Below are 15,302 nucleotides of genomic sequence, written 5' to 3' on the forward strand. Positions count from 1 at the left end.
GCAGAACCCACTGCTGCGGAAGCCAGGGAAACCAGGACTCTACCCGGAACGAGCCCTCGGAACCGCTAGACTGCAGCTGCCATGGAATGAAGCCGGGAGCCACCAGCGAGCCTGTAGCTGAAGCACTAGCGTACACGTCACGCTCTCCGCACCAAATCAGCCGGCAGCAATACCGGCACCCGAGTCCCGCAGCTCGCAACCGCCACAGCCAGTAGTTTGCACGGTTAGCACGGCTGGCACAATTAACACGGTGTGAGGGCGCACTCCATCAGACTGTGAACAACAGCGTCAGGTTCTTTTTTTGCCGTAACTTTTTTTTCTCCATCAGCTTAAGACCCGTCTTCCACTGAGGTAGTAGCAGAGACCTCAGCTGCTGCTGCTCCGTGGCGAGTCAGCCCGCCATCTTGACTCCTCCCGACAGTCTAAATGGCTTCTTCAAGAACTAAAATGGTGGCACAGTTGTCAATCGAATAAGCGCAACATCTGCATTTACTAATTGCGTAAACATACAATAGGCATATAGAATGATTTAGCAATATAATGCTAACATAATATTAGAGTAGCAGAATGTCTATTTGGCCCCAGGGTGGGAGGAGAACGGTGGGCTGCTCCCCCTTAAACATTATTGCATGAATTCAGTGTCTAGTGGGCTTTCTGCCCCTCCCCGGAATCAGATTGGCAGTAATTACTCCTATCTGCCACCAAAGGGGCAGACAAAAGACTATTGCACCATTTAGTTGGGGTGGTGGCATAGGTAGGCCCTTGCTAGGTAACCCCCACCCCTATGTTTAAACAAATAATAATTCCCTTGTTTCCAGTGGGCTTTTTGACCCCCTGTGGGAAATATCGGGGCAATTACTCATCTACGCACCAGGGGAAGCAGAAAAACGGTTGCCCCATTTACTTCGGGTATGGGCACGGCCATGCCAATGTTGGGAAGCCCACATCCGTATATTTTTATTTAAAAAAAATCCTAGTGTGTAGTGGCCTTTCTGTTGCAGTGCGTCAGATCAAGATAATTACCCCATCTGTTCCCAGGGAGGGTAGATTGGCTATTGCCCCATTTTAGTTGGGGTGGAGGCATAGCAATTTCGATAGTGGGCAGCCCCCACACCTATATTTTACCAAAACCTTTTCTAGCAGCTTGTGATTTTTCTGCACCCCTGGGGGGAGCTGATCAGTAGTAATTATCCACATCTACTCCCCCAGGGGGCAAGAAAGACTAATGCCCATTTACTGCGGGTGGGGACATGGCCGTGCTGGGCAGCCTCCACTCTTAAACTTTATATGAGAAAAACTGCTTGATATCTAGTGGGCCTTCTGCCCCCCCTTTAGAACACTCTCAGTGTCGGGCAATGGACTACACCCACACTAGGGAGGGAGTGTGGCCGTCGGCCATAAAGGGATTAAAGGATTTGTGGATTGATACACACAATCAGAACTGTCTGAGTCTTCGTAAGGCTTAGTGAGTCTTTGCAAGGCTTAGTACTAATTAAGAAAACCATCACAAGTCTTTAAAGTCAAAACCATAAATATTTATTCAAAATGATGATCATTATGGAAGGCAAAACAATTGATAGCTCACATCATAACAGTCAAGATCATAATCTGCAAGAGGACTAACATAAGGTCACTCTCTGAAACAAATAAACAACCCTAACCAAAGTATAGTTCAGCTGGAGGACTGACATTGAGTCTGCCTCCAAACAGTGCTAAAAAGACAGAGGAACTTTTTTACAATAAAATGACGCAGCATGCTGCCGCAAGCCATTTTGCTGCCTCGAGCCGCATAATTTTAAAAGCACAGGTATGCATCATATTTACAACAATATGATGCAATCCTGTGCTTTACCCTGCATTGCTGAGCAAAAGAACAAATGATTTAACCCAGATCTATTGACTGGGGGAGAATGTTTGATTTACTATGCATTCCCTCCATCATCTGTGTGTCTTTTGCTTTCTCCTGTGCTGGGGCACAATTGGCAGCCATACCACAATGCAGGCACCTTTGCACCATGGTGCAAGGGTGCCTGCGTATCAGGGATGATTGTTTTTGTACAGGATGGAGCACCTTCCTGCACAAAAACCACAAAACAATCACAAGAGGCGTTTTCCCCTATGTATGTGTGCTGCAGAATACACATAGAAGGAGGAAAGAACAAAAGGAAATAGAAATATTTCTCCTCATTGCCGCCCCCCTTTACACCTCCCCCTGGGGAGGCATTGGATTCTGACTCATTCCCAGGTTTACAAAATGTTGTAAAACTGGGAATACTGCAGAATCCATGGGTGGTGCATGGGAACACCCACAGCAGCACCCATGGCATGCTCCTTTCACACAAGGTGATGCGTAAAAAGGGGCCATATTTACAAGGCCATGAAAAGCCACATAGGGTGGCTCTGCATTGCCTGTAAATATGGGGCAGCACACTGTGTCGCCGGTGCGTCCAAAAAAATGACGCCGCCCAATGGGCTTATAACGAAGCCCCAGAGTATACAGCAGATGACAGACTAGCACACAGCTGGAAAGGCAGGGAAATCTAAATCAAGTCCGAATAGCAAAGAGTGTGCTCAGTTTAAAAGTTATGAAAAGCCGGGCACATGTCCCAAATAGGGCACATTTATTGGATTACCAGTGAAATCCACACACTCAACATGGTGTGATATGAAATCATAGAGCTGGGCCAACATGTTTTTTATTAAGTTTACCGTTTTTCTGCATAAACATAACCAAAACTGGCTTACATGAGCGGCTGAGGAGGGTACATTGAGTCCCGAGTAAAGGTCAGCATGGTAACCAATCTTTGCTTTAGGGTATACGTTCAGATATAAAACAGTGAAGTCATAAACCCGCATAGATACTACTGTATAACCGTAAACATATCTCTGCCCAGACTGTCGAAAGTACGTTTTCCCCCTTTTTTATCTTCCCAATGGAGGCAGCCAGTAATAACAGGGATCAGAAATGTTTTACAACTGTGATGCACATGTCAATGAATGGCAACTTTTATCGTGCTTGAGGGGGGACACCCTCTGACTTATAAACAGCTTTTCAAGTGTGCAAGATTGGTCCATATCCAGTGTCCACGATCCTAAAGTAGGGGGATGTGGTGCTCTTGATTGTCTAGCTATGTTGCACTTAGCTATTAAATAACCAAGTCCAGTAAAGACACAGATTGCTTGAGTACCGTCATATTTCTCCCTAAGACCTGGCATGGCAAGCTTGTGTGAGAGGTATCCCAAGGATCATGGTCATTAACTGTTGAACTTTTTTCCAGTATGGTTTAATGTCATGGCATTCCCAGATCATGTGGAGTGTTCCATACTGTGGTGCATCGACATCTGTTCCAGGTTGGTGAGTGGATCGTGCGTATTTTGAGTAGTATGTAATATATCTTGTAAAAATAATGAACTTGAATGAGACTTAGCTGGGCAGATATTGTGTAAGGAGCCATTATGGCTTCATACCACTCATCGTCAACAAACTCATCAAATTCTAACTCCTGCTCCCTAAGCAAGGGAATCATTGGGTCGGGAACATTCGCAATAAGGGAGTGGTATAGCCTGGATATGCTACACATTCCAAGGGGTTCTAGCCTCAACTTAGCCTCCAGTGGATTATACTCTGGCAAATGCAGAAAACTGCCTTTGAGGGGGTATAGTGCATTCTTCAGAGGAGACAGAAGTATTTATATTTATGCTGGAGGAATTCATTCTGTAGTTCAGATTAGTATTTCATACAGTCTCCCTTCCATATGCCTCCCAATTTTGAGATACCAATGTTGTCCCACCCCTTGAATTCAAGTGTTTGGGCTTCAGAGGTGAGTGAAGTGCCCAACGAAAGAGGGGTATCTTGCGTAAGTTTCTCATGCCATCCAATTATTTTTAGGGCCTTGTGCCATGTGGTCAATAAATATATCTTGAGTGTGGAAAGGTATTTTGGGACCTTAGTTGGATGAAAGGCATGTAGAGGGAGGGCCCTTGCTGTAGAACACTTCCCATTCTAATCTATAGGTTGGGTACAGTCTATCACCAAATATCCAGTCATTAATTAGAGCAAGATGTGTTGCCCAGTAACAGAATTGAACATCCCAAATCATATGTTGACTACTGACATTTCGTAATGAAGATGCTCAGTTGCCCATCTACCTATCACAATTTCCCAAGGTTTGAGTGCAGAGTAGTAAAAAGGAAAGAGAGGGATGGTGAATGGAAACTTCTGCGGTATGTATAAGGGTTTAGGGAGTGCAACACTTTTAACAAGTGCTATCCTGCCCAATACTGAGGGTGCAAGAGTCTGCCACCTGCAAATGTATATGACAATCTGGGCTGAATAGGACTCTCACCCCAGCCAATGGATTTGTATATAGTGTTTTGATAAATGCCAAGAAGGAGTGGACCAAAGTTCATTCTTTTAAGACCTTGAAATAATAAAGGCCACCCGATAAAATCAAATACCTTCTTGAAGTCAAGTAGGAGAAGGGCATGGGGACCTTAAAGCTCCCGATGTTGGGCCCTAATCGAATGTAGTTGCCTGAGGCAGTAGCGGGTGCCTATGCCTGGCATGTAGCCTTTTTGATCTCTATTAATCAAAGGACTTAGATGAGCCTACGTGCTAATACCTTGCCATATATTTTGGATTCAACATTAATAAGTGAGATCCGGCAGTAAGATGAGTAAGGTCTGGTGGTTTGCCTGGCTTAGGTATTACCACAATTGTGGCAGCTCTCAGGCCTCAAGGGAAGCAACCTTTTTGGGATGCCTCTGCTAATGATGAGTGATGGTGGGGCACGGTGGAAGAGAGGAATTTTATGAAACTCGACTGGGAAGTCATTAGGCCCTGGAGTTTCCCCGAATTGAAGAGCTGCTGTGGCTTCTTCTATTTCTTGCAGTGGCATAGGAAGGTCCAAGGGTGATTGGTCTGTAGAGTTCAGCCGAATAATTGTAAGGTCAGAAATAATCGGATGGTCAAGTTCGGCTTGTGGTGGTATGTGTCTGTAATTGCGTCTATAATTATATTGCACAAACCATCTATGATAGTCAGAACAATCCTGGATACTGATTCTTTTGCAGCTAACCTGGGGAGAAATTTACCAAATTTATTGTCAAAGTCACATATTTGGCTTTGGGAAGCAAGCCATATCTGCCGGACCACGTCCAAGGTGGCCGCTTTATGTTGGACTTTCATGCTTGCAAGCTTCCAAATTGGGGATGTGGATTTAGTGTGGATTTACTCTTATTTCAAATGCATCACTTGAGTTTCTAGAGCCCCACTCCTGCTTCCTGGCTTCGTCGTTGTGCTCTGACTATTGCCGTGATCATTCCTTGAATCACCTCTTTAAAGGCTTTTCCTAGAGAGGTAGCACTAGCATAAGCAGTGAGAGATGCTACTAAGAAGCACAGTCACATCTGTTGTGTCCATCACCTCCGTAGAGGGTACGAAGAAGTAGTCAAGATGCAATAAAAAATTATGTGCTGATGAGTAATAAGTGTGACCCTATCTTTTGACCATCAGGCATGCCATGCATCAGGTAGGCCCTTAGGTTTTGAGTTTCCAATAAAAAAACACAAAACTATGGTTCAATGATAACTTGAATACAGAAAGACGCAATCTAAGAACAGCAGAAAGAGCTTGGAGATACTCCCCATCCGTGGAATCGCTAAAACTCTTAAGATCCATGAGGAACGGTTACAATAGAAGAATAAGACAAGGGAAAGCTAATTTTATCAGAACACAGCTCAAACAAGCAAGAAATAGGCCCAAAAAAACTATTCGAAATAGTCAAGCAATAATCAAGCAACACATCAGACACTTTAGACTCTGGATCCACCACCCTTTCAAATTGCTTAGAACCGGCCACCTTCTTAAATGGAAAAAAGAAAAAACTACAAAAATAGAGAACAAACTTAAACTAGCAAAGGAACTACTACCGTCTACCACAGTCTCTCATACACCTCCCAATTTACAGAAGGAAAGGAACCACCCTGGCCCCCCTCCAAAATCAATGCCATTTGGAACACCTGCTCCCCAATCAGCGAACATGAAATGTGCAACATTCTTTCTTCTTTAAACCCATCTAACCACTTCAGGAATCCTCTACCGCCCAGCATATTCAAAGAGATCAAAACCTGTATTCTCCCACTATGGTCCAAGATTGTAAATGCCTCACTACATCAAGGCACTATCCCTGACTGCCTAAAAGAAGGACAAGTAACACCCATCTTATAAAAAAAAACATGGCAGACTGCTCGGATCCTTCCGGCTCATCTCCAACATCCCCATGCTGGCAAAGCTCTTAGAAAAATGCGTACAGAACCAACTCTGCAATCACATAGAAAACTTTAAACTCCTTGACCAACATCAATCAGACTTCTGTCAAGATCACAGCACAGAATCTACCCTTACTCATATAGTAGATGAAATACTAAAAATGCCGGATCATAATGAATCATGCCTTCTAATATTGCTTGATTTATCGGCGGCCTTTGACACTGTCAAACCGTCAAACTACTGGAACAAAGGATGGGCTTATCAGTTGTCATATTACAATGGTTCTCCTCATTCCTCCAAAACAGATCCTTAAGAGTCAAAATGAATCAATCTCTTTCCAAGTCCCACGTGATCAATCTTGGTGTTTCTCGAGAATCTTCCCTCTCACCCATTCTCTACAACCTATTCCTGGAACCACTGGAAAACCTCCTAAAAATTTCTAACATCCACTACCATATGTATGGGGGTGACGCTGTATCTCAAAATCGCCTCCCCAGAGGACATCACATCCCTCAACTCCATTCTACAAAACACGCACCTTTGGCTCACGGTTAACCATCTCAAACTCAATGCTGCCAAAACTGAATTTCTTCTCATCTCTCCGCCTAATAACAACCTCAAGATTGATCTGTGGATGAAACATCTTACAGCCCTCAAACGCTCGCCCCACATCATAGACTCTGCCAGATCTTTAGGTATTACATTAGACAAACACCTAAATATGCAGGATCACATTAGTGCAGTCGCCAAAGGAGCAAACTACCAACTGAGTATTCTGCGGAAACTTAAACCCTACCTACCACATGAAGACCTAAAACAAGCAGTCTAAGCTCTAGTATTGCCCAGACTGGATAATGGTAGTGCCACACTATGTGGCCTACCTAGATGCAAAGTGGCCCCCCTAAGAGCCTCCCTCAAAGCAGCAGCAAGACTCGTCCTTGGAACAAAAAGAAACACGCACATCACACCAGACCTAAAATGCTTAAACAGGCTACCATATGAAGCAAGAATCCAACTGAAAAGTGCTTGCATGACGCATAAAGGGGCACACTTCTGTTGTGTAGTTCCTATATACCCTATACAGGATCTGCATGTTACGGATAACATAAACTGTGGGTTTGGTGGCAGACTGATTCTGTGCACTTTCACTGGATACGTTAGCCTGTTTTACATCAGCTAGCTCACAGTGCCACTAGAATCTCCTCTTATTGGGGGTGTGAATAGTTCTTGGCAACCTCAGAACATGACAACCCTGATCCCCCTGGATCGTGAAACAATAAACTACTTTACGCTCAGTCACTCATGCTCACTTAGTTTGTCTCCGAGATACACAGAATAAACAGGCTGGGCGTTTCAATAAGTATTTATTGAACGGTTGTTATTCTAGTGTAGAATATATGAGCTGCAACAACCATTAGATAGTGGCAGAGATAGATGATTAGAAGCACTAATAAAGTAAATGGACGGTATAGCTCTACCATCTTGCAGTAATCATGAATACATAAAAGTATATAAAACACATGATAAAAGGTGGAACCTAACAGTGCGTACTCCTATGATGTCTCCCTAACTAGATGTACCTAAATGTACCTAGCATCTGTGTAGGTGTTATTCCAAGAATCCCTATAGGATCTAGTCCACGCCATTACCTGTGAGTTAGAGAATGTGGGACCCCATCCTGGTCTCGAGTTGGACACCCCGCGAGGGATGTTAGACCACTGCTAGCTGAAGCGTCTGCATGGAGGAACCTCAGCGTCTCTGTTAAAAGTGTCAGCCGGGAAGTCACGGTCTCCTCTCTGTTCCTAAGCGAGATGTGATGTATTTATGCCCATAGGTCTCCCCAGGTGTCCTACCTTGCTGTGTTACTGTGTCAGCCTAAAGGAAGACATCAGGCCTGAACTTTATACAGAGATGTTATACAGGAGATGGTAATCCTGCTATTAGTCCTGCTGTGTTTTCAAGAAGCCACATGCATAATGCATGAGATTCGAACTAGGGAAAAACCCACGTTCTGAATGCAGTGTCGTATCTTGGTAATAGGTCAGTGCCTAAGAACCGTTATGTATGTAATGTACGGAAGAATATTGGTGAAAGGTTGCAATGATACCTGAGCCTATATAGGGTACCAATATGGAATATAACACTGCAATACCCCAGTTAATTGGCCCAAAAGTTAAAAAAAATCAGGGGGCAGCAGTTCCCACAAAGTGCGCTCACCTTGCTTCTGAAACCCCAACGAACCCACAAAAAGAAAATGGGTGCCAGAGCATTCTTGGCTATCGCACCCAAGATATGGAACTCCTTACCACCGGACCTTTGCCTAATTTCCTCTACCACCTTCTTCAAAAAAGAAGCCACATTTTATCTACTGACTGAGTTTTTACCCTAAGTCAATACATTGGTGACATTGAAAAGGTAAAGATACGAAACTCTTATGTTGACTATCCTCCCTAATACTGACTTTAACCCAATCCAATCCCTGTTATCCTATTTTACTGTATGACATGTTTGGCTCTCACGCAAATGATTTTCTGTCTATCAGACCAATTGTTACTCGTCTTATCGTCATGTAAAGCGCTCTCATACACTCATGGGTCACGTTCGCACTACAAAACTTTATAAATAAATCAAAAAATAAAAATAAATAGTAGTAGCCAAGTTAAGCAGGCCAGCTGATCAGTGGTTCTTGTTAGGGCCTAAGAGTCACACATCGGAGCAGGATCTCTGACCTTCTGGCCAGAGCCCTTGCTCTCTTCCCTTGTAGCTCTGCGGCCATGCTGCTGCCACCTACTCAGCGCCGGTAGGGGTTCGAGCCTGGTGTTGGTATCATTCTCTGGCTTGTGATTTCTCTGATTCCCCTTGTTTTTTGAGCCTGTGCCCTTCGTTGGTGTCGCTCCTGTGACTGACAAGTACATGTGCCCTATATTTCATTTTTGTCCTTGTGCCCTTCATTGGTGTCTTTCCTGTGATTACTTGTGCCTTATTGCTTTTTCGTTTTGTGCCTGTGCCCTTTCGTTCTGGTCCTCCTTGCCCCCTTTCCTCCGCTGCTGCCCTTTTGGCCTCTCCCCCTGTCGTTCCTGTTTCCCAGCTCCGCTTTCCCTCCCCTCTCCCCATTTAATGGCAGCCACTGTGCAGCCGCACAGCGGACATGCATGGCTGGCACGCTGCTGGTGCGCCAAAGACAAGCCTGTCTGCGCCCATCCGCGACCTGACCGCAACCAGCACCAGGAACCCTGGATCTGCGACCCTCCACCACTACAACTCCCCTGCCCTCCTGGCACTCAACCCCGGAAGGAACAACAGCTGCCAGCGGGTGACACCGAACACCACCCACGGCCAGTTCTCCTACCACCACTGCCACCAAACCTTCACTTCGAACCACACCACCAAGGCAACCGACCCTGCACCGAACTTAAACATCTCCGAAGCCCTTAGGTGCATCCTCCTGAATGTGCGCTCCCTGCACAGAAATGCCATAGAAATCTGCGACCTCCTCAACACCCTCTCACCAGACATCGCCTTCTTTACAGAAACCTGGACCTGCACCTCCTCCGCACCCGACATCGCCACCGCAATCCCTGAAGGATACAAGATCCAGAGGAAGGACCGCCCAGGAGGAGGACTCGCCATCGTACACAAGAGCTCCCTCCGACTCTCCACCTCCATCACGAGTGACCCCACCACCACCGAACACCTTCACTTCCAGATCCAACCCAGCCCTGGAAACACACTCCGCGGCACCCTCACCTACAGGCCCCCCCTCTCCCGGCACTCCATTCACCACTACCGTCGCCGACCTCATCGCACCCCACTCCATTGCCTCCACAGACTACATACTCATTGGAGACCTGAACTTCCACCTCGACAACTCCAGCAACCCCAACTCCGCCGCCCTCCTGGACAACCTCACCAACATCGGACTGAAACAGCTCGTCACTATGCCTACCCACAAGGCAGGACACACCCTTGACCCCATCTTTCCCAGGAGGGAACAACATCCACTTCAACCACACCATGCAACCCCCTTGGATGGACCACCACTACGTACACTTCCACGTCGACAAACCCACGCCGTCCAAACCTGCACCGTGCCCTCCATGAAGGAACTGAGGAGCAGCACAACTCCACCCTCAACCGGAACGCCCCCACCACCTTAACCGACACCAATCTCTCAGCCAAAGAACTCCACAGATTGATCTCCAACAGCAGAGATGAGCTCGCACCCCTACGTAACCCGACAGACATTGCCCCAGGAAGGCCACCTGGTTCACCGCTGACCTCCAGGAATCCAGACGCACCTGCAGACGGCTCAAGAAGAACTGGAGAAACAGCAAAACATCAGAAGATCACACCACCTACAAGAACGCCACGACGTAATACCACAAATGTATGAGATCCACAAAAACCACCTTCATCCAAAACAAGATCCTCGCCAACTCCAGCAACTCCAAGCAACTCTTCAGTGTCATCCAGGAATTCACCAAGCCCCCCAGCAAGACCACAGACATCACCCCTTCCCAGGACCTCTGCAACAGGCTTGGATCCTTCTTCCAGCTGAAAATCAAGGGCCTCTATGACAACTGTTGGACCCGGCCGCGTGGCGTGGTCCTTAACCCCCTGGATTGTGCCCGTTCCCCACCCCGGCCTTCACGGGCCACCCGTCTGAACTGCACCAAGGCCCTTCACCCGGAGCTGCACGTGGTCGCATACTCCTCGTGGCTCCGCCATCTTGTTGGCATCCACGTCACACCGTGCACCCCCGCTCAACCCGGCCTCGACCCCAGCGAAGCCCCGACATCGAGGCACCACGAACTAGCCAGGGGGTGCCGCAGGACCCATTCATCGCCCCCGGCGGAGGACAGTATCGATGGGACCCCCAACTGTCCTCCCCTCTCGAGGTGTGATCGCCCTGCAACTCCCATGGGCCTGGCGCCTCTCCTGCTGGGCGTCTGGCCACCTCCACCCGGCCACTCCGCCCCCTCGGGCGCATAGGTCCGGACATCAAAGGGCTCCAGACCTATATCTGGGGCGACCCCACCACAGCTCGGCAGTTGTATCCCGGAGTCGAGAGCCCTGCTGATTGAATCGCGGCTGACCCTACGGAGAAGAACTCTTGTCGGAACTATCACGAGCCCTGCTGACTGCGTCGCGGCTCCCTCTTGTGAACCCTTTCTGAACCACCTGGAACATCGGAGCCCTGCTGACGCCGTCGCGGCCCAACCTCGCTGGAACCTTCCTAAGAGCCCTGCTGACGACGTCGCGGCTCGAGCTGAGCAGAAACCATCTTGAGAGCCCTGCTGATTTGATCGCGGCTCTCCACGAACTGTACGCCAGAGCCCTGCTGACGCCGTCGCGGCTCGACCCATCCGAGATCCGGAGGTCCTCCAGCTTGAGGATAAGAACTGGGCCCCAGGTACCCTCGTACCGCATTCCTGCCAAAGACTGTCCCGCTACCCCGACCCTTCCAAAGAGACACTGAGACTTTTGGTGGATCCCTCGATCCCTTCGTGTAAATATTGACCTCGTAACCTTTTTATTGCTGATAAAGAATTGCTTGTCACAAGACAACCTCCTTGAGTCCTGTGTGGTGGTGTTACTGTGCTAGTACGTGATAGGAGAAGGATCTCTCAGGAGACTTCTCGGCAGCGCTCGGCTACTTCGTGCAGTGTGAGGGACCCCCCCTTGGTGGTCGTACCGACTCCTCGGGGTCCGCCTTCCAACATTTGGTGGCAGCGGTGGGATCCGAGCCGAACGCAGTACGTACCAGCCAGTACCCACTAGCTACCCATCCAAACGAACAGCATCATGAGCAGCCAGGAAAACAACGCGACAATGGAATTCCAGCCCGAACGGCTGGAAGAATATACGCACAAAGAATTAAAACAGTTCTGCAAAGACAAAGGCATTGCAACCACCAGCCTAGGTACCAAAGAGGAGATGCAGAAAGCTCTGAGGGCATGGTTGGAGGCCGGGGCAGGCCCCTCCCAGGAAGAAGGGCCCTTGCCCCTGACTGAGACCACAGCAACCGCACGGACTCCGGCAACCGGAGGAAGAAAGAGCCTAGAAACCGGCCTCTCCGAAGAAGAAATACGAGAGCGGGAAAAGGTCCGGAGCCACGAGCTAGAGCTCGCCCGACTGCGGCTGGACGGCGAACTCCAGCTGGCAGAAAAGAAACTGGCCCTAGAGCAGCTGCGCCTTCAAGAAGAGATAGAGGAGAAGAGACGACACCGGGAGTTGGAGGAAAAAAAACTAACTCTTGAGCACGAGCGCAGTCTCAAGGAGCTCGAGATCAAGGCCAAGAACGGAGGGACCGGCACCCCCAGTACTAGAGACACTCTACCGCCTTCCGAGGCCAAGGTACATATCCTGAAAGAGGTCGTCAAGGAGTATTACAAGAATGACGACATCCAACAATGGTTCAAGGCCTACGAGGTGGCCATGACCTCTCATCGGGTGCCCCGAAAAGACTGGGGCGCGGGCCTGTGGGGGCGGTTCCTGAGTGAGGGGCGGGACACGCTGCTCCAGCTACCGGAGGAGGTGATGACCTCCTACGATCACATGAAGGAGGCCCTGCTCACCCGCTACGGGCTAACAGCGGAAATGTACCGCCAACGGTTCAGAGACTGCAAGAAAATCCCGGGTACCACATGGGTGGAATATGTGGACTTTTTCAGTCGGGCCCTAGAAGGGTGGATCAAAGGGAGCAAAGTAACCACCTACGGGCAGCTGGTCGACCTCATCGTGTGGGAACACCTTTCCAACAATTGCTTCGTGGAACTGAGACAGCACCTCCTCGACAGCAAAATGACCGACCCGCGAAAACTTGCCGTCGAGGCCGATCGATGGGTCAACTCCCGGGTCCCCCGGAACTCAATGGGGGAGTACCAGAGGAACCCCAACGGACCCCCCCGCCAGCGCGGTGGGGGGGGAGGGCCGAACAGGAACCGAGACCCTCCCGCCGGGGCCCCCAGGAGCCCCCCTCGAGGGCCACCGCAGCCACATCTCTCCCCGAGCCTAGCCCGAAGGGTGGGCCCGGCCCGACCCGGACCACGGCCACCAGTGACCTGCTACGGCTGCCAACAAACCGGACACTTTGCCAGCGATCCGGCCTGCCCCCTGAACCGAAGAAACGGGGCCGGCGGGCCCCCGCCCCGGCAGCTGACAGCCGCCGCCTTGGGGGGAGGAGAAGAGGAAGAGGAGGCCCTCGACCGAGAGAACACTGAGTGGGAGCCGGCAGCCATGTCCCTGGTCTGCCTGGGTAGCCGAGAGATGGTACCCTGCACCCCCATCCCAACCAACACCCAGAAGTACCGGCAGCAGGTCACGGTCAATGGACAACGGGCCGAAGCCCTTCGTGACACAGGCGCCAGTATCACCGCTGTCCGCTGCCACCTGGTGACCCCTGAACAGATTCTACCGAATGTGCTGTGCCCCGTACGGACGGCCGACAACAGTGAAAGCCTATGCCAGATGGCCCTGGTCCCCTTCGAGTGGGGAGGGGTGACGGGCCTGCTGAAGGTGACAGTGCGCGACGACGCCCCGGTCGACTGCCTCCTGGGGAACGACTTGGAAAGTTCCCCCTGGGCTCAAGTAGAGCGACGAGAGCACCTCCGAATGTTGGGACTGGCTGATTGGGCCTGCGCCATCACCCGGTCCATGACCACCCAGGCCCCCCGCTCATCCTCGACCTCCGGGACCGCCCAACCCGAGGGGCTCACACCCCCTCCCACCAGCAGCGAGGAGGAGGCGGACACCGACCCTGGACCCAGCGAATCCTCCCCCGAAGAGATGGCTTCTCCGAGCGCCCTCCCAGAGCTGACACAATGGCGACATGAAGGGGGCCCCACCCGAGAGCAGTTCCAGCAAGAACAACAGTCCTGTCCCTCTCTCGAAGGGGTCCGACAACAGGCGACCGCGCAAGCCAACGGTGACCAGACCGGCACCCACTGGGTCTACTGGGCCGAGGGCCTGTTGTACAGTGAACAGAAAGTAGCAGAACTCGGGGCCAGCCGCGTGTTGGTGGTCCCCCTCCGCTTCCGGGAGTTCCTTCTCAACCTGGCCCATGATGTGCCCCTCGCCGGACACTTGGGGCAAGACAAAACGTACAGTCGTCTGGTGACCCACTTCTACTGGCCCCGGATGCGGAGAGATGTGGACAACCACTGCCGGTCCTGCCAGACCTGCCAAGCCAGCGGAAAGACGGGGGGTCGGGTCAAGGCCCCCCTCCAGCCCTTCCCAGCCGTCAGCACCCCGTTCGAACGGGTCGGAATCGATATTGTGGGACCCCTGGACCCCCAAACCGCCCTGGGCCACCGCTTCATCCTGGTCCTCGTGGACCACGCCACCAGGTACCCGGAGGCGGTCCCGCTAAGGACTATAACGGCCCCTGTGGTCGGACGGGCCTTGATGGGGATCTTCTCCCGAGTGGGATTCCCCAGCGAAGTGGTGAGCGACTGCGGCACGAACTTTATCTCCAGGTACATGCGGTCCCTGTGGCAACAGTGCGGGGTCACATACAAATTCACGACCCCCTATCACCCTCAGGGGAACGGACTGGTTGAGCGGTTCAACCGAACATTAAAAGGGATGATCCAGGGCCTGGAAGAACCCCTCAGGCGGAAATGGGATGTCCTGCTGCCCTGCCTCCTGTTTGCCTATCGGGAGGTCCCGCAGAAGTCCCTGGGGTTAGGCCCGTTTGAACTATTGTATGGACACCCGGTCCGCGGACCGCTCAGCCTGGTCAAGGAGGGCTGGGAGATGAAGCCCCGAGGCGCCCCTCCTGACGTCTACCGATACCTCCTGACCCTCCGAAACCAGACCCGCAGGTTCCGAGCCATGGCCGAAGCCAACCTCGAGGCCAGCCAGGAGGACATGAAGCGGTGGTACGATCGCAACACCTCTACTATAGAATTCGAGCCAGGTCAGAAAGTATGGGTCATGGCCCCGGTCGAACCCGGCGCCCTCCAGGACAAGTGGACCGGGCCCTTCAAGGTGGTGGAGAAGAAAAGTCCCGTCACCTACCTGGTCGATC

This window comes from Triturus cristatus, chromosome 6 (assembly GCF_964204655.1).
Source record: "Triturus cristatus chromosome 6, aTriCri1.1, whole genome shotgun sequence".
In the NCBI taxonomy this organism is placed as follows: Eukaryota; Metazoa; Chordata; class Amphibia; order Caudata; family Salamandridae; genus Triturus; species Triturus cristatus.